At 33.5% G+C, this 24,679-nt stretch overlaps 1 long non-coding RNA gene across 1 annotated transcript in view; it reads left to right on the top strand.

Moving 5' to 3' along the window:
• Positions 1-23,293, top strand: part of LOC145668206 (uncharacterized) — a 72,386-nt gene extending 49,093 nt beyond the window's left edge. The window contains exon 3 of the long non-coding RNA XR_014127991.1: positions 22,798-23,293. This is a non-coding gene — a long non-coding RNA (uncharacterized LOC145668206). The remainder of the gene's footprint in view (positions 1-22,797) is intronic.
• Positions 23,294-24,679: the final 1,386 nt, after the last annotated feature.

The raw sequence follows: 24,679 nt of genomic DNA, 5'->3' as shown, positions 1-24,679 counted from the left end.
TCAGCTCAGTCAAGTTCGAAAAATCACGGCTATTCAACTCTCTGTCTGTGATCCAATACTCTTGTTTAAAAAAATAAATAAATAAATAAATAAAAATGAACAGAAGTCTATAATCTATTTTAAATCAATTTAACAGGCGGCTTAAGAAGTAAAATATCTCATTTACCAGTATTCTTAGAAACAAAAAGGATTAAAAAAAAAAGTTTGATATCCTACGATTATGCTCTTTAGGCCAAGTGAGACGAATGATGAAGGCAAGCGAATGATGGTGGAAGAGTCGGTGGAATGAAAATGTGGAAGGAAATGGGAGTACCCTCGAGAAAATCTACGGACACGATGTTCTCCACCACAAGCTTACTTGGCCGGTGATCAACGCAGGGACTCAACGCACCAGAGGTTAGCGCTCTACCACTGAGCCATGGTATCTAAATGATAATTTAAAATCCACCGAATTGAATATCTTCTCTTTCTGGAAGAATCAGTTTTTCATACCTTACGCATAATTTGTAAGAATAGACATGTTAAGATTTAAAAAAAGAAAGAAAGGAAGAAAGAAAGAAAGAGAGAGAGAGAGAAAAAAATAAGCCCCTTAAGTCAGTCAACGAACAGATGGTCAGAAAAATTTATTTTTATCTTTAATAATGCTAAAAGCAAAAAAAAAAAAAAAAAAAAAGCACATTTCTTGTGATGTTTCGTTCAACTTTTTTAAAAAATCTACGAAGTAAAGTTACTAAGGTTCATTCAACGAACCTTCTGATCCTGATGTAAACATTGCAGAATTGTATTACTCCGCCAGTCATCGGTTGATTGGCTATCGGTCAAGCTTGTTTCGAGAAGCACGTGCTTGTACCCTGTCGATGTTTTACTTATTCCTCGCATGTGGCCATATTGTTAACTGTGATTCGCGCTAAAGTTGGGTCAAAACCATTTTCAATGCATGTGTATTCTCTTTTATTGCATTAATTCAATTTAGTTCTTAGATAAAGTGTTGTTTTTGTTGTCTCATTCTAAGGAATTCTAGTAATGAGCCTTATAAGCAAGGACTATTTTCTTCTGCCGCATGAGTGTTCTAAGGCTCTCTAACCAATAAAATCAAACAATCACCACGTGTATTTGTTTACATGAGGTACTGAACGTTCCTTGAATAAATGTTAGGTAACTATACTTTTTTTTAAAAGAGAATGTACAAAAGCATCTACTGAATCCAAGAGAGAGAGAATTTTCATATACTGAGGATTCATTTTTTTCATCTCCTATGTCTTGTACTTCGTTGCCAGTTGTGTCATGATGCCTCAAGGATGGTTGGTTCGGAAGCTCATCAAAAAAAGACTAGAATATCACTCTTCAAATAATATAGTTGTATTAGTAAACAAAACAAAATTAGTCACATTTCTTCTATAAAAGTAAGGAATTAAAAGTTTGATACCGGTATATATTTACTTTTACGAGAATAGAACACAAATGGAATTAAAGTTTCCAAATAATGGTTTTTACACTGAAAACATATTTTATACATGTTTCTTGTCTAGTAAAAAACTATAAATAAATAAATAAATAAATAAAAAGTTACTCAGTGATGCCTCAGATTGATGACAGAATTCTCAATGATATGTACAATTAAAATACTATATTCAGAGCAATGAAACACATTTCAGGTTCTATGTTGATTATAACGAACTCTATTGCAGCTACTCCTAAACTGGAGGTAAAACATAAAAGTGCGACTTATACAGAGATAATACAGTAGAAGTGATTTCAATAGTTTCTTAAACATAACAAGAAATATCAAGCTTCTTATATTTTCTTACCCCTTCTTTCCCTAACTTGCAGTATTGATTATATTAATAGGTTATTCATAAAAGTATTCGTTTGTTTTAGTATAGTGGATAATAAATGAAATATAAGGGTGCATCCACAAAAAGGTGATAATGACAAGAAGCGCGCCATTGGAACTTTTAAAAAGAAATCGGGTAAAAAAAAGTTGTGAATTTAATGAGAAATTTAAAAAGATTGCATTAGAAGTACAGGGCAAGTCAAAATGATGGTTCCAATTTCAGAAATTAATTCTGTGAAATTGTTATTGTGAGACATGCGTTTCCAAAAGCTAACATTTTTAGAATTTAGTTTTCATGCTGTGTTTTCTCTTTCTACCGCTAAGAGTCAGCAGCGAGCAGTTAAGGAAAATGGTGTTGAGTGGAGAACAGAGATCTTTCTCTGTGATTGATTATCATGTAAACAAGTCTGTCATTAGTTTGGAATGATATTTCCGTACCACACATCGAAGGAACTCACCTACAGAGAAGGCCTTCGTACCACCACTTCTAACAACAGACGTGCCCGCATCACAGTAACCATTGCTGATATTGTCCGTAACATCAAAGATTTGGCAGACTATCGGCTTGTGTGCCGTATTACGCGAGGAGCGTTTGATGTGTTTGAAGAAAACTTTCACTAACAGTTTACCTTTCTTAAAACATGTCTCATAATAACATAAATGTTTATTTGATTTCACAGAATAAATTTCTGAAGGCAGGTCCATTATTTTGAGTTGTTCTGTATATAGTTTACACCAGGGGTAAAAGTGGATAGGCACTACCCCGTGCCTATTTTTGCCCATTGAAATTATTTTAGAAAGTGGGGCGACGCCACAGATATTTTCGAGAAGTGAGGGGATGGCATCCATCCGCGTTTCCCCGCACTTTTACCTTGGGTTTACACAGAAGAAACGACTGTATCCAAGGTTGGGGAGGGGGTATAGGATGTCAAAACCACTAGTAAGGCAAAGAATTCTATCTCAGGTAAACATGTCAGGTGAATTTAGGGGAGGAGTGTCATTTGTTAAGGAGAAAGGGACATTCCTGATCGATACCGTATCTGAAATTTAGTAGAGTTCCATAATTAAGTAGATTATATATATACAGCATGAGCACAGAAACAGTACCTGATTTTAAAGTGCCATATAATTAACATTTAATTGAATATTTACATGAAATTTTGTACAGAGCTCACTAATTTTAAGTATTTCCCCAACTATCTTTTCAGAATCCTAGTTCTGACCAGGGAAGCTAGAGGGCAGTAACATCGAAAATGACGTTCACCCCACAGCAACGAAGCTGGCGCGGTTTACAATTTGCATAAACAAGCAGTTTTGTGAGAGTGCAGCGTGATTTCAAACGACAATTTAATGCTGATCCACCCACACACAAATCCGTTGTGAAGTGGCATAGAACGTTTATTGAGACGGGGTGCATTTGTGATCAAAGAAAATGACATTCAGGGCGACGTCCAGTCTCCGAGGAAACTGTGGAGCATGTAAGAGCAGCCTTCGTACACAGCCCACAGAAGTCTACACGTAAAGCTAGCAGAGAGTTGCAGATGCCACAAACAACAGTAAGCAAGATCTTACGCAAGCGTTTGCGGTGTTACCCGTACCGACTGCAGTTGGTTCAGAAGTTATACCCACAAGACAAGGTAAAGCGCCGTGAGTTCTGTGAGACTATGCAAAATTTCATGGAGGACGACGAAAACTTTCTGACGAAGATCATTTTCAGCGATGAGGCGACATTTCACTTAAGTGGAAAGGTGAATAGACACAATGTAAGGATATGGGGAACCCAGAATCCTCATGCAAATGTAAATGTGGAACGTGACTCACCGAAAATCAATGTTTTTTGTGCAGTATCAGAGCGTCGGGTGCACGGTCTGTTCTTCTTTCAGGAACAAACAATTACAGGTGAAAGTTACTTAGCGTTGCTACGTAACTGGTTGATTCTGCAACTTAGTAATGCAGAGATAGACGACTTCGTTCTACAACAAGATGGAGCGCCGCCACACTGGCATCGTGCAGTACGCATGTTTCTAAACGAAAACCTCCCAAACCGATGGATAGGGCGCTCTGGAGTCAATGATCAAGTTCTTTGCAAGTGGCCTCCAAGATCACCTGACCTCACTGTTTGTGACTTCTTTCTGTGGGGATTTGTGAAGGACAAAGTGTATGCACCTCCACTACCCACAACTCTGAACGATCTCCAAGAACGCATCAGTGATGCTATCAACTCCATCACACCAGATATGCTTCACAACGTGTGGTTGGAGCTAGATTACCGCCTCGATATTTCCCGCGTTACAGGTGGCACGCACATCGAGTGTTTGTGATTTCAATTATTGCTACAAAAACTTTTTGAGATTATGTGTCACTGTTCAAAATTTCAGCAAAATATTCCTTCGCATATTAAATTTACACTAATTTGAAACCTGGGACTGTTTCTGTGCTCACCCTGTGTATATATATTAAACTCAAAGAATGAACATTTTGAATTTAACACAATGTATATTGTTGACAACTAATTTACAGCAGAGTAATGCTTTAATTTTGAACCATCTCAATTCTTGATTTCGCTTGATCATAATAAAAGTGATAAATCAAAATGATATATATATTTTTTAATATTTGCATAACCATTGTTCCTATCATTTGCGGCAAATAACTTGAGAGTTTAACATTTTACGATCTCGAGGCTAAGGAAGACGGTGATAATGATAGAGAACGAATGATGAAATGAAGAAAGTGGTAGAAAACTTGAGAACCCCGATAGAGCTCATGTGCATAGTGTTTGTCTACCACAAATCCCATTAACAAGAGCTGGAAACAATCCAGGGACTCAATAACATTCATTTAAACATAAATACTACTACTACTACTACTACTATTACTACTACTACTACTACTATTACTACTACTACTACTACTACTACTACTACTACTACTACTACTACTACTACTACATACGTAGTGATATTATGTACAGGCAGATTTTGAAATAAATACTTTATCTTTAGAAAAATTAAGAAGACTTTTACTTGATCTTTGATTAAATAAATAATTTCATATATTTTCCACTAGCAGCGTTCACCCCGCTTCGCTGCGGTCACCCCGGAACGCAATAAACTTTGTTACTTAGATAATTTTTACTTTTTCGCTTTCAAGTGATATGATAAAAACCATAGAAGATTGCAGTAAATGTTAACATTATATCGCCTGTCATTTATGTTAACCCGCCCCGCTTCGCTGCGGTCACCCCGGAACGCAATAAACTTTGTTACTTAGATAATTTTTACTTTTTCGCTTTCAAGTGATATGATAAAAACCATAGTAGATTGCAGTAAATGTTAACATTATATCGCCTGTCATTTATGTTAACCCGCCGAGTGACACGGTCATGCGGGTTGCATATAAATACGTTTATTTTTACCTATGATGAACTAACAAAGGATTTGTACGTTATGGACACTTGAATGGTCAATTATCTCAAGACACTGGTAATTAAAAATTAAAGTGATATGATAAAAACCATCTAGGGTCCAAATCCTAATAACCCCCCAAAAATGAAAGAAATTGGTTCAGCCGTATTAGCGTGATGAGGGAACAAAGGATTTGTGCGTTCTCTTTTATATATAAGATTGATTTTTTAATGTTTATATTTGTTAATGTTTGTTAATGTTGTAACTCATTTAATAAATAATAGCTGCAACGCCCATTCTTCGTATTAAATAATGGAGTTTAAGGAAAATATTGGAAAGGTATGTTTGAACTCCCTTTCCTCTTTTCAGGATACGCATTTTAACCAAAGAGACATACCGGTAATGTAGAAAATCGGAAATTCAAATTTTACAGAGATAGCCAGTTGTCCCTTCAGAAGTGAAATTATCGAAAACGCTGAGACGCATGTTTACTTATTTTTAATAAAGATTTTACATGCCGACAATAGAAAAAATATAAAAGAAATGTTTATTTACAACATAGTAAGTAATACAGTTAGGCAATAAATAAATAAATAAATAAATATGATTGGAAGTTAAATACGAGGGGAAACCCAGAACTCAGAAAAAACCGGAATGTACTTCTGCAAATCGTGTACTTGTAGTACGAGGTTGTGCCACTAAAGTACTATGGGAGGAACTCTCCTGAGTCAGTGGCGTTAACAAGCCTCATCCCGGCGAAATTAAAATACCGTTAATTTTACAGTAATTATGTGAAATCTTCAAATAGATGAAAGATAATTGAAATGTGGTACAAGAGCCCCGTAGACAATATTATTTTGCGTGAGGTACCGTTATCACAAGCACCTAGTGACTTTCCGTTTTTAGCCTTTTAGAAACGCGAAAATAAATGCCGATTTTCAAAATGGCTCGAAATCGAAAGCAAGATAAGTGTGTCGTGATGTAAATTGATATTGTCTAGGGCGCTCTTGTTCCACGTTTCGATTATCTTTTATCTATTTGAAGATATCACATAATTACTGAAAACATTAGCGGTATTTTACTTTCGCATGCATGAGGCCTCTTAACCGACAGCGATGGGTATTGTTTCTCTGACAGTTCTGCTGTGTTCTTGCCGAGAGAGAGAGACAAAAAAAAAAAAAAAAAAAACTTCACAGTTGCACGTTGTTCGTAAGAATCTGCCATTTCTTCGTGTCACGACTGCACTTAGAACTGCCAGAGAAACCACACGCGTTGTTGGTCGATGTTACTTGGCATCCTGATTCAGAAGTTCTCCCATAGCGAGAGGTTCTCCCCAAAATCTCGTACTATAATTACACGATGCGCTGGAGTATGATTCCGGTTATTTTTGAGTTCTTCCTCGTATATTTAATTTTTGAATCACCCAGACTTAAGAAAACGGAAAATATGCTTTATTTACGACTCACGAAAGAATATAAAAAACATCTAAACGATGATTACCATATTCCTGTTTTTCTTTCTATACGCAACGGATTTCGGAGATTGATTTATTGAAATTATAAAATAAAAAAATAAAGAAAATTAATAAAATGATTGAAATAAAGAAATAAATACAACAATTTCTAGGAACTTATTAAAACATGCCTTGGTGATCTTTTTTGCAATTAAATGGAAAATAATTACCAACTTATGGAAGTATCAAATCAGCATTTATAAAATTAAACTCAAACCATAACAGACAATGGTTCTATTTTACTGCAATGTACTAATAAAAATAATGTCAACAAAATTAATTACGATATGATTCTATTTATTAATATGACGGAACTGGTTTAATTTACACAGGTTATAAATCTGATAGCAAATCAATAAATTCTATTATTTGTCACGGTAGGTGGAAATGCAGAAATTTTATTTTCTTGATATAGAAAAATGTCATAATTTTTAATTGTACGTATATTTCGTTGTTCCAATTAAATCTCGTAAAATTTTTGAATTTATATAAATTTACTTAACAAACAATTTTGCTATATAATATTTGACTAACGAAGACACTGAAAACACTGTCACAATCAGTGAAGCCATATCTAGCATCTTGGTGCTAGATCTAGCATAATTCACATGCATTTAGCATCTAGCATCTTGACTTTAGCATCTTGACCAAATCTAGCATAATTTCATTTTCCCCTCTGAAGAACAGGAAAAAAAAACGAAAATTTAGATAGTTCAACGACCGTCGGGAATTATCCCTTTTAGTTGGACGATAGTAGAAGTAATAAAACCAGTCAGTATTTCCGCTGTTGTACTGTTGAATTCACAGAAATGTTCAAAAATAAGCAAAACGTGATTCTACAAAAGTCTTGTTTACTACTTACCCATAGTTTTATTACTGTCAACTGAAATCTGAGTGTGTGGTTAACTGGTATGTTTCTGTCCCTTTTCAATTTACAACTTGAGAGCGGAGGGGATATGAGCATCAGGGGACAACTAGTAATACACTGCTAAAAGAAATGCTTCAGGGCTATGTCGGAAGCGGCATGTTGTGTATATGTTTCTTAAAATGTTATCCATTCATAAAATATAAATTCGACCATCCTCCCTATAACGTGCCATTTACCATCATTCCTGACAGCGTCATATTAGCTTTGTACATGAATACAGTTGAAACACTTTATTAAAATAATGAAGAAAAGTAGAGGCGGGTCTTTAAAATTAGTTAGGAAAGATAATTTGAAAATCTGGCATAATTTACAAAAATCTAGCATAATTCAGATCCGTGTTTGGCATCATCGCGAGTGTCGAATGTGGCAACCCTGGTCACAATTGTTCTTAGAGCACAACTGCATTGTATGTTCCAAACTATATCGGACACGAAATGCATTTTGATATCTTCTTTAAGTATTTTCACGTACAGCTAGAAACGTTTCTTAGATATAAAAGTATGCATCGATAACGGATAATTGTGCAAATATAAGTACGAGCTTGCATACAGACATAGATCAACATTCATTTCAATGCATAATATTACTTTGGGCTCTTCTTAAGGCATATACAAGGTAAAATATCAATCTAATTATTAATCACTATTCAACGACATAGCAAAAATCATTGATGAACATGTTAGTTCAGTTACATATATTTAACACGTAACATATCCGCGGTCATTGATAAAAGATCATCAATATTACATACTCAGCCCTCAGAAAATTCACTAAATTTAAATAAATATAACAAATCACTCATTCATATAGTATTTCATAATGTCAGTATTTGTACATTTTTGATTGTTGGTTAATAAACTGTAAACGTTGTAAAATAAATATGTACGGTAACTAACTTGAGGAGAATTAAAATAAAATAAACTGTAAGATGTACACTCATGTCCCAAATTATTGTCGCATGTCTATAAATATGTTGTTGTAGGAATATAATTTGATAATGAATTTGCTCAGTATTTCTTATAATGTTAGTATGTGTATAATCGGCAAAGGCATGTATGTGGCAAGTTTAATGTCAAAAGAGCAGTAAATAAGAACAATGAAACGAAAACAAAACTTTCTCGTCCATTTAGCAACATTTTATTTTACTCATTTTAATTTTCGTATTTATAATTCTTTTCCTATGAAATTTGCCACAAATATACATTTCCAGATTATACATATAGTATCCGTATTAAACGTACCTTACAAAACCATTAGCACATTATATTCTTACTAGAAGAAAGTTATAGATATGCGACAATAATTTTGGCCCTGAGTGTACATTCGTTCGGTCAGGCTAAGTAACGAAGTAATTACAAATGATTGGGACAAATAGCAGAGTACACGAAAACTAAATAGAAAAGACACGGAGCAACATTTTGTTTAATTAGTTTAGCTTATCTTGTTCAAATTTCAAACATAATAAAACGTCATAAATCGTCGGTGAAGTGGCGAAACTTGAAAACGTGATTTTGAGTTACGACTATCATCCATCCTAAGTTAACTCTTATCCGGGCAAGCGGGGCCTCCCAGGCCCAGTAACTTCATTTTTTTTTCTAATTTCTCAATAACCATAAATATTTCGTTGACATAAAGTTCTGAATTCTTCTATCGTTAGTTGAAGTTAAAGTCATAGACATATCGAGTTGGTAAGGCTAATAGAGTTGGTAAGGCCCAGTTGCCCGTCTACGTTTCAAAAATATCTTGCCCGGACAAGGGTTAATCTGCTATTTCAACTACAAATAATTTCCTACCAGGATTTCTCATATTAACGGAGGTATATACATTCTGAAAATGACATATCTTGAAGTATGTAGTACGGAGAACGTTGAGAGAGACATTTTAAATTGCTCTCCAATAAAACTGAAGACCTGAATTGCATAACATCCCAAGTCTACTCTGTTTTTTCGTATTTTGCGTTTTTTTTTGTTTTTTTATATATATATATATTAGCATCTATGTTTTAAAGGCTATTCACATGCATAATACGTAAATCCAAATTAAAACCTTTAAAAAAAATACAAAAAAAATCAGCTAAACAGAATAGCATGCCAAGTATAGAAATATTCTTCTTGCCTTCCTTCTCAAATCACAAAAGTATTCCGGTGGACTTCGAATGTTCTGCAATCGGGCATGTAGCCAAGAGGTGGGTCCAGGGGTCCGGACCCCCTCCCATTCGAAACCAGAAATGGAAAAATTAAGGAAGAATGAAACAAAAAAAAAAAACGAGAAAAAGAAGAACCAGTGTTAAAAACATAAAGCTACACGGGAAGGCGGGGTCAAGTTAAAAATTGATATTATTGTAACAGAGCAATCCGAATTCCATCTACTTCCATGCTAATCCTATTGACTACAAATGACGATCGATAAACCGGTTTGATCAGATAGACTCTCATGTAGAACTTCAGAAATGCCCACAATCACCAATAGTATAAGCCTGGCAACATAGTTTTCAGTAACACTTGTTAAAGAAATTTTCAATTTCGCGGCAACACTAATCAATTTTATAGGATATCTTTACTGTCAAAAGAGATCTCGTTGCTAGACAAGACGAACAGAGTTCGAATGACCTCGAAAGACTATCTTTTTCGATATTTTAAAATATTCTTTTACGGGAGATTTCTTTACAATTTGTTATTAAAATACTAACACATCCTCATTTTATTTCCTAGCAAAGCATTATAGGTATGTTACCAGTTAAATAGTTTAGATTGATCGAGACCCTGGTGTGTAACCACACTATTTCATGTCGCCCCCGCATTACGAAATCCTGGTTAAACGAACCAATAAAATACTTTAACTTTACGAAATCCTGGTTGCCAGTAAAATACTTTAGAATGATCGAACACCTGGTGTGAGAAACACAGTACCGGTATTCGTCACAGAGTCCCCCCCCCCCAATTACGAAATCCTGGCTACATGCCTGCTGCAATTCAATTCTTCAATTATAAAAATCAACATACGCCACTTCGCCCCTTCAGAGACGAAATGTAAACGATAGTTCATATTTGTAAATATGAGTTGTGAAACCAAAGGTTAGGTCATAAGGCGATTAACGTATGATCATAACATTGCAATGCAAACTAAGCACCTGGAAGCTTCATATGATCAGGGGAGCCATACACAAAAAATAACGAATTTTTAAGTGACGAAGAAACCTAACCTAACCTAAAAGTTTTAACATCTTCGACCTACTCTGTGACACAAGGACCTTAACGAATCAGGAAGCAAGTAATTTGCATTTCATTAAAACCGTAACTACACGACATTTCAAAGTTAATGTACTGAAATACAGGAACGAAATAGATAGATTGTGTATTACCATTTAAGTTTCCAGCAAAAATCAAGTATTATTTCCAATTAATGGGTATAAATTTTACTGCATTCCAGCATTTTCCAAAACTAATGATGAGACATCTTAAATATTTCCGATTAGTTCATTGAAGAAAGATGGCAATGTATTTCAGTTTTTCAGTAACTCTAGAAAAAATAATATATTTTAATAGCTTTTACAATAATATAACTTTTACATTTAATTGCTTTTTAAAGTAATCACAGAACTTAGCTATAATATGTCTTCGAGGTCTGAAAAAGAATTTTAATTGGCCCTACAATGTTCTTTACACCTCCAAAAATTATGGAGGTCTTTTTAAGTTTTTAACACCAAACGTGCAGAATGAGGAGTTTGACTGCACTTACTTGTTGACAAGTTTAAAATATTTAGTTTAGTTATCAGGAGTGACTTTTTTTTTTAAGGAGATTAAGGTCCTTCGTGGCTAGGTGGTTGGCGTACGCGCCTTTGGCGTGGGAGACCCGGATTCGATTCCCGGCGGGAGCTCATGTGGTTCGGATTCCTTATTAATCAGTAGGTCTACGTCTCATATAGCCTCGCTGCTGAAAGGGACGTTAAATTCAAAAATCAATTTTTATAGATATTATTTTTAATAATAATAATATTGAAAACATAAAATGCATACATTTATTTTTGTAAATGTACATTACTGTGATAAATAAACAGGATTACCATATGAGTTCTACCTTTCAAACTTCAGGGACATATGATATATTCCATTTTTAATTTAAAAAAAAAATAAACTCCATTGTTTCTTCTTCCTTAGTACGGTTTAGTCAAAAGAGATGAAAACCCAGCTCGAACGAAATTCTAAGTTCAACCGTTTCAACCGTGACGTTATAACAGATAACATTATTTTTAACACATTGTTATTTTTATAAATTGCAAAATGTGGCATTTAAATGACTTTTATTAGGACATGAAAGAAAGTCTACTGTCATTTACACACGTTTATATAGTTTGAACAACGTAAAACTGAGGAAATCTATTAAATTGAGCTTTATATGAAAAAATCCAGAGATGGGAACAGAAAAAAAAGACACAATGGCGTCTGTTAAGGGGGGGGGGACACAGAGAATAGCCAGTTCATAAAAGTAATGACTTTCATTCCTTGTTACTGATTATATTGCACATTCTGTTTACCAAGTAAGGACGCAGAAGGTCTTAACTAAAAAAAAAAAAAAAAAAAAAAGGAAGCACTTGAATTTGTATTTCAAAATGATTTCTAGATACTTTAAAACAAATATGTCTCTTAATTCCGTACTTATGATGTTTCAAAATTATATTTATCCTACTGTAGTTTCCTTGTTTCAATAAATAACAACGGAAATAGATAATGAGTGAGGCATGAAATTACTTCACAATTACTGAATATGGGACTATTATTGTAGAGAAATGTTTTATTTTTTAAAAGAAATCACTTATGGGTAGATACACAACAAGTAAAATCATTCGCCGCTTAACAGCGATTTCAATACGTTATTTGCATTGTTAAATTGTGTATAAAAAGTCACATTTTAGCACTAAAACTATCCACGTAGAACTGAAATAAATTGCAAAATAATTTTGTCAATTTGCGTGATTTATTTGCTTAGGTTTATATCTAGAAAATGTTGCATCTGCACAAGTCCGAAAATTGGTTCTTGCAGATAAAATGTCTGTTTTTAGTAACTTCTTAGTTATCTGTATCTACCGTTTATAACTAAACTTAATAGGCTCTTTATTACGGCTTCATTTATATTTATTTATCTACAGTACTTACGGGTTAGACCGTGAAACACTCGATTAAATCTTCAGTGTCGAAACTCCTGAGCCATTGAGTGGGTGTAACCCTCTACTGACTAGGGTTAGGAGCCTTTATACTTACTCAACGATAGAACCAAATTCATGAATAAAATATTTCGTTTCAATCTATACAGTTTGTGAATAAATAGTACAGTATATTATCTAATTCGCTAAATGGTAATCGTTTTGTATGAGATACTCAAGTTTAGTTACAGTAGAATCTCATTTTTTTAATTTAACGTCCTACGATTACACTCCGAGGCTAAGGGAGATAATGATGGTGACAACAAATGAAATGGTGAAATGGAGACTGTAGGAGGAAACAGGGTCGAATCACGAACATGGTGTTCGTTCACCATAAAGCCCACTTAGAGTGACCCGGGATCGAAGCAGAAACCCCACATACAAAAAATGAGCGCTCTACCACTGAGCCACGGCGGCTTTTTGCACAAGTTCAAGTGGTTCGTATTCTACTTTTAGCTGTAGGTCCGCGTTTTATAGCCTCGTTGCTGAAAGAGGCGTTAACCTCCAAGTAACTAATTAATTAATGATGTCCAAAACTGACAAACATCATATATACTCTACCATTTGTAGACTTCCAAACTATATTATGATTAATAGATGAGCACTGAACTAAATGGAAGATATCAAAACAGAAAATCGAACGTGAAGACGAAAAGGTTAGCGGGAGATCATGGGGCATGGAAACTTCTCAGTTGCAGGAAGTAGCCTGCTAATAATGGCATAACACCTATGATGATGATGATGATGATGATTAACTAAATAGAAAGATTGGAAAAAATATAAGGAAATAGATATGGCTGAGAGTACAGCAGGGAACAATATTCATGTACCATTTCGTTTCGTTAATTCTGTCTCGTCTCGTCTCGTCTAGTGGGTAACCCTAAGAATCATTTCTCGTGCCAAATTCCTAATATAATAGATTGCAGTACACGGTAATGCGCCATATCCTTTCTTGTTCTTTTCAGAAAATATTCTCCGTTTCTTCCACAGAGTTTAGTTTCTATTTTCTAACCAACTTCAAAAGAGGAAGGTTCTCAATTCAAGTTATTTTAAGTCTTGGATTTGTTCACGCATAACTTTGAAACATGTGCACCGATTTGGATGGTTTCTCTTTGTTTGAAAGAGTATTTCTTTCTGGAGCTCCCATAGAATTTCTTTAGGATCAGACGATAATCTTTGGAGCTAGACTATGAAATACCTCAATGGATGCTAAGTTAATTACGCCAAAGTAACATGCTTATAGGCAACCAAACATACTTTACCGTGGCTAAGGTTGCATAACAGCACAGGGGCTGTACTGCAAAGTTTCATAACACTTTCATAATACATTATACTGTCTCTTTTGTTCGTAACATTTTTAACAAGTATGTTGTTTGTAAACTTGATTGAGATATTTTTTTTTAAAGTTTTATAATTATTGTCATCCTCATTCATTTCCGTTCCATTAGTTATATCAAGTAAAGGATGTAATGTTGCCTTGAAAAATGAAATGAAATCTTTGAGTTTTACGTCCCACGGTTATGCCGGTTAGGCTAAAGGAGACGGTGATGATGAGTAATGAATGAAATGGTGGAATGAAGAAAGTGGGAGGAAACGGGAGAACCCCGAGAAAACCAACGAGCACGGTGTTTGTCCACCACAAAGTTCACTTGGCGGGGGCTGGGATCGAACCCGGGACCCCAAGCACCAGAGGTGAGTAATGTTGCCTTGAGTTAGTTAAATAATCGCTTCTTTACCTATTCTTTTTTCGCGGTATAAAACAGTAAGTTAGTTGACGTATTTGGAACATAAGGCCTCTTTTCAGTCCAATATTATATAAGACATGGATATAAATTTTAACGAGAGGATCGACTAACATATACCATCAACTTGAATCTAGGGTAAGATTAGAATTAGGAACTAGATTTTTGGACTTTCGGCAACTATTCGGGGTTACGGAAACCTAGATCTTCTGCAGCGAATTTAAGAACGTTATTTAACCCCGGAGATAAAGTGGTGAAGTATAGAGGCAATACAAGCATGTTTGTCAATAAAACCAGGAAATTCTCGACGTAATTCATGGATATCTAACTACATATTTTCTCCAGTATGTAGCTACGTCCAAGTATTTTGGCCTGCCAAACGTCTCCGTAATAGTGTGTAAGCTCATAGGGCTATCATATCGATTACCCTACCATTTTTGTTATTTACCATTTTTTTTTTTTTTTACACAGATTAGATATTTCAGGCCACGATTGCTTCTAGAATCTAGGTCAACATTAATAATTATGCACTTTCATTAATGCAAAGAAATCTGCATTGATAGTAACATTTTGATTGGCAACGATAACTATGTGGATTACCTTTCATCATGTTCCTAATGTCAGCAATGGAAAACCTGAGATTCGTCGTATGCCAATATTCTCTGAAAGTTGAAAGTGATACTATTATCAAGTCAGCCTTACCTTTATAAATGGAGATAAACAATGATGTGCGTATCCTTCCGCTGTTCAAAAAATATGATTGACTTAACTAATTATGCTCATTGTTTTATCTTACTCTTGCATGAGGTAAAGCAAATTATATACATGGATATTTAAAAAATCCTTGTCATGCGAAATAATTGCAGCAGAAAAAGTAGAACTTTCACACAATTGAATTGGTCCCATAATTACTGCGTATGCGTAAGTATAACATTTTATTATTTTATTAAGCTTACTCGATTATAATGTTATTATATTATTTGAATTATATTTGTGTCGTTCACAATAATGTCATAGTTTCGTAAAAGTAATAATTAAAAGCGGTGGACTATTTTGCGGAGGAATACAAGCAACGATGGCTCAACAGCAAATCAGAGTGCTTTAGCTACACGTGGCTATGTTTATCGCAGTTTAGAGATAAGACGGAACAGATGATAGCGTAACTTTTAATACGAATGAAATAGATATTGTGTCTTGTGTTAGAACTATTTTTGCTTGAATTCAAAGTATCGGATTAAGAAGCGTCATTTCAGATTTGGCTTGTTCGGATCAAAATTCTTCACCGATACAAGTGCAGTTTAATGCTCTTCAGTATATACATATAAAAAATATCTATCTCAAACTCGAACGGGGAGAAATTGCTACCAAATGACTTCCCTGATCCGGATTTTGGAGACAATGCGCCGCATCCCGACGTGGTTATGCCGGGACTTTAAAATGTCCTTAATTCCATGTTTATGAATGAATTTGGTAACTATTATTATTTTTAATGGAATTAGCTTCCATATTATTATGCAAAGCTCTGAAAACAAGAGGAAACCTCATGACAGTGGCAGCCAGGCACTTAGACACGTAACATAAATTTTGGTCTATACATAGACTACATACACCATTCAAAAATTGATCATATTTTGTAGACTTATCATAACTTCTGAACATCAATCCCGGACATTTTTTTAGAGTGAGGTGGGGGTGAGGATTTCAGAGGTTAAAAAAGATAACTTTAAATTTTTTAAAAAATGTTTTTACTCATTTTCTTTACTTAAAATACATTTTTTACAATTGCCTTATTTGCTTTCTAAATTATTTTCTGCTTTAAAATTTCTGATGAAAGTTTTTTTTTTTTCGTTGAACACTCCATCACTCTTGATTTTTTTAAACTAAGAGTCTACGCAGGACAACTTTGCAAATCAATTGCTTGACCAAACAGATCAAAATTTCCCTGCCTTCCGTTGACTAACCCGAAAATCCCGGACATCAGTTACTTCCGGACAATTTTCCGAACACAGGCTTGATCCTGACGTATAGTAAACCTACATATAGGAGTTAAGTTGTCTCACTTCCATTTTATAATCAGTCAAATACGATTCGTTCTTTTTTTATTAGAGAGACTTACGTTATTGCGTAAAAAGAACCTCTGGTAATTTCTCTTCGCATTTGCAGCATGAAATGTGCCTATATTTTGCTTTGGAAACATGGTAATCCGATTGCCTCCGGCAGGGAAGTTATAATTTACATAGTTTGTGCCAAAGGTCTAAATTAGGAAGCTCTAAATTAGGGAAAAAGCTATTCAATTTTCAGATGCAAAGAGTGTCAAATTGGAATCTTGACTTTGTTGTGCATGTGATAAACAGCTAAATCAAATGTCAAATTTTAGCCAAATAGCTAAAGCAAATAATAACTCCTATTCCAATATTATTAATGCAATCGTTAAATATTAAAAATGTCTAAATGGGTGCCCTTAGCACCTCTGTCCTTCGATAGGTATCCTTAACATGTAGCTAAATTTGTTCTAGGTAATCACAATGACAATCAAAAGATCTGATTTCCAGGGGAAAAAGCGGGCTATAAAAGGTTACGCCCTATGTGTTAGACTGTGAGGTGAAGTACCTTGAGACCTGAAATGTTCATTAGCAGAGAAATGTGAACTTAACTTCCGTAGAAGTGAATACTTCGGTTACACTTAAAAATAAATATAAAAAGAGTTTGCAACATTGCACGTCATTTAAAACTAAAAATATGAGACTTTTCTAAGTGAGACGTATGTGGAAAGAGAGTGGGACTCTATACAAAAGTGACATCTGCCGTGAATCGAAAGAACTGAAAATTGGCACAAATGCATATTTCAGATGGCATATTTTCAGAAGTGACATGTTGTTAAGAACGAAGAGGCTTTCGTACGTGAAGAAGACATATGATAAATGTGACACACATAACGTCTCCTACATATATATATATTTTTTGCATATACATTTATGTTGCATATATATAAAAGAAAAAAATCGCCTTCGTAGAGACATTGCTTCGTCACACAGTGAAAAGTTAAAATTGCTCTCTGCCTGTAATTTTCATGTCACTTCAAGGAAAAAGAAAAGGTAGAAATATTACAAATAAAATGTAAAAAAGAAATTTAACAATGCTCTAATTTTCTTCCTTTTTTAAAACTATTTTTCTTCTTTTCCTTTCTGGTATTACTGCATATTATATGTCTTAAATTTTACGTTCAAATTCATACATAGCGACATTTCTATATTCACTAAATTTGTTTTGTAACAAACAAATAACATATTAACTTATACAGTATATACCAGTAGCTACCTACAGCAAATATAAAATACATAGTATATAGTACACGTATGTGTACTATCAAAAATATATGTTTGTTAACACTTTTCTTTTAAAAAATCCAACATGTTGTATACAAAAGATAATAGGTATTTTTGAAATTGGTACCTTTTTATCCCGTTATTATTAGCGTAATCTTAACATACATTTTTTTTACGAGAAGATTTCTGTAGGAATATTTGCAATTTTATACCCTATAACTAAATGTTCGTTGAAAATTTCCCTCGACTGGCATAAAATTTTCCCTTTTCTTATCAAATTTTCCCCAGTTTATTGAGTGTCAAATTTCTATGACAGAAATTATGTGATAAGATTAATAATTTAGCTGTATTAAACGAAATGCCAACCTTATTTATTTTATTCATTAGCTTTTTTGTTTCTTTTTTTAAATTTTTCCTTCCCTTTTTTGACAAAAAAAAAAAAAATATACACAAATACATTCAGCCAAAAATGGTGCAAATTATGCTACTTTGAACAGATACACACGCACATAGACAAACTATTGCTACTAAATTGGTTTATTTCTGAAGAAAAAGAAAGATTTATGCATTTATATTGGTCAGTCCGCCCGAGAATTCCCCTCCATTTTCACGTTTTATCGATAAATTTCCTTTTTCCCTTTTTGCTAAATTTACCTACGAAATTTCTCTAGATTAGGGAAATTTCCTCAAACTAAGAATATTGTTAAGTACTATGATGGAAAGATAGAAATTAGGTTTTGCCACAACAATCTAATGTTTACAAGAATGGGAAAAACTTTAATGAAAGATCATTAGACAAAAGCTACAACAATGAAAAAAGATCATTCTACAGATAATGGTCTTATACCATATCAGTCTGTCAATAAGGATAATATGCAAACCTCAAAACATTTAAGAGTTACAGGTTGCATAAATATCTAGGAGAAAATATTTAGATAATCTTAATTCTTATTATGATCGAAAGTCACGTCATTTTGTTAGTCACCTTAATTCTCAACAGTTCACAGTCAGACTGTTAGTTCTCAGTCAAACTACCTGCTGACGCCAAGAGATGTCGCCTGCACGCCTTTACAGACTAATCGAAAGTTTGAAGGAAACAAATAGTTATATCAATTGCAGTGGCGGATCAAGAAGATAAAAACTAGGAGGCCAGCCAGAACACAGACTATGATAAGTACATACAGTGACAAAAAAAATGTAGGTAGCGTACTTAAAAAGATAGGTTACATGCGTAATTCCTGTGGTTTTTGGACTTAACGTACAACAGACGTATAACTGAAAACGCATGTTTTATAAAACTTTCTGTATGTGTTCCATCTATACGTACTTTCCGTATGAAACAATGTAGGCGGTCAGGATCTCACATACAAATGAACGTATATAACATATAGCTGACGAAGGTAACATAAGTATATGCATGTGATACACGGAAAACTGTTAGATGTCAGACATCCTGCAACGGCATGATGTAACACCTAAGGGCAGTGCCTATGTAGCATACGGATAACGTATGCTCCGTACCGATTTCTATTGTAAGCAAGAGGATACTGTATATTTTTACAATATACCGCTATCCGGAGAACGGATTTTTCTCTGTGTATATCATCAGTTTAATATAAACTTTCAAAAATATACAAATAACTTCAATTATTTTTGTCACTAAAAAAAACTCGGCGGGCTTCTGCTCCCTTGAGCTAGATCCGCCACTGGTTAAATTGTCATATCTGTAATGAAAACTGTTCTAAAAGTTAAGTTGTTTAATCTACCTAGATGGTTATGCCATTTCTTCGGGTGTTGAGATATGTGATAGATATTAGATTTTGATAGAAGTGCGGATCCATTGGCCCGCGGGCTGTACTTTGTTCATATGAAGACTCTTTACATTGATTTAATATCGTTTTATAGATACAAGGAGTGATCAAAAAGTAAGGTTACAAAACCTGAAGTTAAACGTTATTTCACACAATCAATACAGCTAACAGATAGTACATACATTACATTAGTTTTCGACATAGGCTTCGTATCGGTTGAGGCACCTGTCGCATCGTGGGATCAGTTTGAAGATTCCCTCCTGCTAAAAATCATGTCCTTGTATGTTCAGTCATGTTGTCACGAAGTATTTCACCTCCTCGTCTGGAGCGAAGCGATGGCCTTTTAGGTGCTCCTTCAAGTGTATGGGAAAAGATGAAAGTAGCTTGGAGTGAGATCCGGGTTGTAGAGAGTGTGGTCGATTATGTCCCAGGAAACTGCCTCAACAGCGTGGTGGTTTTCTGGGCTGTTTTCTCTACCAGCAGCAAAGTTTCGAAATCATTATGGGACATACTGACGAGACATTACAGTTTCTCCGTAAACCTCTACCCGCAGCTGGTGAATTTCAGTCGCGGCTACATGTTTCGCCCACAGAAATCGAATAACTGAGTGGACTTCTTCGCAAGACAGTTCTACAAACGAGTCGCCATTTGTGTTTATCTATAACTAGAGCCGTAGCCTGGAGGGTGGCTGAAACTTTGCGCAGTTGCTAACTCCATGTTTTAAAATTACCGCCACATTCCTAATCCCTCTATAACAGACGAAACTCCAGATATGTCGAGCTTGTAACTTCAGTTTCTGATCCTTCCTCGTACTATCTGGCTTACTTTTCACATTTTTGATACTGAAATAAAAAAAAAATGCTGACCTTAGCAAAGAGTAATAACAAGACTTACTTTATCTCGTTTCTATAGTGAAATAAAATGAAATAGTCGAATGAACTAAATATAAACCTATAGCCATTATTAAATGAATAATAACAAAAAGCAATGTAATTTTGATTCGAGAAATCAAAATATTTAGTTGTACACACAAGACCATAATTTAATTAATACAACTATGTATTTCGTATCTTCAGCGAGCACTAATACAAGAATAATATTCTTGGTGCAAAATAAAAATATAATGTATGTATCTAAATAGTACCTTGAGGTAATATAAATGAATATTTGTTATAATTATTCAAATATTTATTTTTATTCGAGTAATGAAATGAACAATTATTATTATTATTATTATTATTATTATTATTATTATTATTATTATTATTATTATTATTATTATTATTATTATTATTATTATTATATTTTACCAATTTGTTATTCAAATATTGATTCGAAAAATTATTGGGTTTTTCGAGTTACTCAGACATTTAATCGTTATTTTAATAATGATTGGATCAGTTATTTGTTATTCGAGTATGATTTTTGAACACCAGCTTGTCTATTTACTTATTTATTTTTCATTAATAGAAACAGAACCCAACAGGTGATGTACCCAATTACAGCGTGTAATACCGGTACAGTCGATATAAATAGTGGTTGGTCGACATTTTTTGAGTCTGTTGCAAGTTGCACTTATCCTGCATGTTGGTGACTTATTTAACATATTAATCAGTGAAAGAGTTTTATTCAAATTTCAGATTAGTTTTGTCAGTATAGTTTTACTGAGATTAGTTTAATTCAAATAACTTGTTATTTTAAATAATTTTTCGAGTAGTTATTTATTTATCATAACGAATATGCGTAGTTTGACTAATGATTCGAATATCTTTTCGTTTATTTCAACAATCAATTCTATTAATTATTCAATTAATGTCTAAATGATCATGCTTTTAATTAATAATTATTGTTTATTTAAATGCTGATTCGAATATTTATTCGTGATTCGAACAACTAATTAAAATAATTATTCGTTTATTAAATATGATTCGAAAAGTTGTTTATGTGTTAAGTTGAATTTTTCGGAAAACAATTTTATTCTAATATTTGAATAAAGTATTATAAAAGAATATATTATTCTCATATTTCAATATGGGATTGAGTCCGTTTTATGAATACTGTAATGAGTAAAAATTTAAACAATAATGTAAAAACATTACAATTACAAAAGGAATTCATTCTAGAACTTAGTTAAAAATAATAACAAACATTATTTTTGTAATGAACAAATAAATGACAGTGAATGTACTGTACGTAAATTATTTTGCACCAATTTACTAATATTTTTTTAAAATAAGTTACTAAACCATGGGAAAAGTTTTTGGAATATAGTCCATTGTAATCATTTTCAATGTTTGTCTCGTAATTGTCCCAACAGAAAATTGTAGGATGTTTATGGGAATCTTATTTTAATAATAATGATAATCATAACTATGTATTGTTTTCTTTTTTGTAATATCCATCCAATGTTAGGAAGAAAGCAAAATTTTTGGGTACAAAGTGGGAAAATGTAATTCAGAAAATTACAAACAGGATCTAATCTTTTTTGGAGAAAGAAGTATATATAATATTATATTCCCCAAAAATGTCTACCCTTTAATTATGAAAAAAGTGGTATTCTTTGTATATTATTTTAATAAAAAAATATACTTAAGTAGGGTAGGCACATTAAAACATTTTCACCAAGTTTTTCCATAGAAAACTGAAAAAATCGTCTCAAACGGCGCCTATTCTTTCCTTTTTTATTATAATCACGTGTGATTATCGTAGATTTTTGTTTTGTTTTAGTAGAAAACAGTTTGGGGATGAAGATACGCGCGGTAAGCTTTCTTAAAATAATAGTAATAGCATAATTCATATCTACCAACATAGTCGTCTGTAATGTGTCTGGCCTACAAGTGTTTCTAAGCATATGTTTATGCAGAAGAACTTCATCGTCGCGGAAAAAGTTTTTTTTTATATGTAAGTTGTTGGATTATTATTTTTTTAGGTAATTCAAGGGACTCCAAAAAATTATTCCCTGAAGTTATAAGTTTTTTCTACTGACTTATTTTGTATATATTTAAAAAAAGTTATATATGTTGTCTTGTTTTGCAGGGCGTATAATCAAGCAGAGGACCCTAAAAGAAGATGAAGAAGGGGAGACTATAGAGAAAATGGGCTGAAAATGGCGCTGTGTTTCTGTCCTGTTGCAGATGTTTGTGTGTTGAAGGGGCAAGGGAGAGAAGTGAAAGAAAGGATGTATGCTTACCACGTTTCGTTTTTTTGATATTGCTATCATTTTGCTGCAGGGTAATCATTCAGGCTTTCACACACACACACACACACACACATCGTGCATATATGAACATAAGCACCTTCTTGTTGCGCGGATTATGCGTCTTCATCTGTTATTTGGTGGACAAATGCCGCATGCACCTCGAGGCATTTTATACAGGTAGGTAGGTAGATGCATCCTTATTCCCCTTTTCTTCCCATTCCCTTAAATTCGTTATTGTCGTCCTTTATACCCAGGAGCATGAATTGTCAAGTCAGAAGATTGAGAGAGCTAAACAGTTGATTGGAATAATAAAAAAAAAATAATAAAATTTGACTTCCGGAATTTTCATTTATTATTATTATTTTTCCCCCTCATAACCTTAATATAAGAAGTAACATGTTCTACTAATATATGTATCGCGACAGCTTGCAGCATTTTGTACAACAGTTTACGTATTAGCGGTAGCTGACTGACATAATTTTACCTAAAACATGAATATATATGTATATAAAATATTTAATCCACTTTTTAATAGAAGTGTCTACAAATACCATAAAATGATTTTTTATCAGATAAGAACTTCCTCGCGGAGAGAAAAATGTGCCTGAAGTTATATTTAGTCGCTGTCGATTAACACGTCATACATTTATATTGAGTAACACAGAAGATAATTTGTTAAATTATTTTTTTAAAAAATAATAAGAAAGTACGTAGAGGCATGTGTATTTATGGAGAAACAGAATAATAAGGAGAAGTGATGAAAGCAAAAGAAAAAAATGTAAGAGCTATTATTTGTTTATTGCTTCAAGCGAATTGAGAAGGTCAGTGTAATTCTAATGTGGCCTTGATATTATTGTAAACAGAAATGGAAGTAATATACTAGGTATAACAATAGACGAATGAGAAAAAAATCTAACATTGCTCTGGAGTTTCCAAATAGGAGACCTGAGGCGTTGCCTATCTTAGACCACTGTGTCACGGATAGATGGCAAAACTGTAAAAATTAATATTGCGTGGTGAAACTTGAATATATGTTAAAAAATGAAAAAAACTGAAAAAAATGTTTATTGGAAATGCACAAAACTCTAAAAATATCAATTGAATGATACTTTTAAAAAAAGAGTTAATGATAATTTTCTGTTATTATATCTCAATAATCATAGTTTACACACTTGTCTTGCTAGTGACATAATCAAAGGCTTGATAAGTATGTGTTAGTACCAGTTTCAACCCTTATATATAGCGTTCCAATGAGCCTGTTATTGTTGGTCACAAACGAAATATTTTAGCACTATTAAAATTCGCGTTTGTAGATTTTTCGAAATACAGGGTGGCCCAAAAGTAGATACCGTACTGATCAGCACACTGCATTGAATTAAAGAATCTATTTTAGGACCTAAATAATCAGCAAAAGGATCGTATTTTGAATAAGTCCTCTTCGTCGATAATATTATAAAATTAAAATGAAATTGATTATTAAATGAATGTAAGATTATTGTTAAAACAAAATGAAATTAATATATATATATGTATTAAAATTTATATTTATGAGGGCTATTCGGAAACTAAGGTAACCACGTATGTAAGATATGTAACGGTCCAGGATTCTTTCTTCAATTGTAATCAATTTAAGAAGTCTTCGTCGGGAGCCATATATACAAGAATATTGCATATTTGATCTATAAATTACTTCCATTTTTAATTGTAGCTATTTTAGGC

This window comes from Thermobia domestica, chromosome 13 (assembly GCF_964235325.1).
Source record: "Thermobia domestica chromosome 13, izTheDome1.hap1.1, whole genome shotgun sequence".
In the NCBI taxonomy this organism is placed as follows: Eukaryota; Metazoa; Arthropoda; class Insecta; order Zygentoma; family Lepismatidae; genus Thermobia; species Thermobia domestica.
The sequence above is the reverse complement of the archived record's forward strand: the minus strand, read 5'-3'. Positions and strand labels throughout refer to the sequence as shown.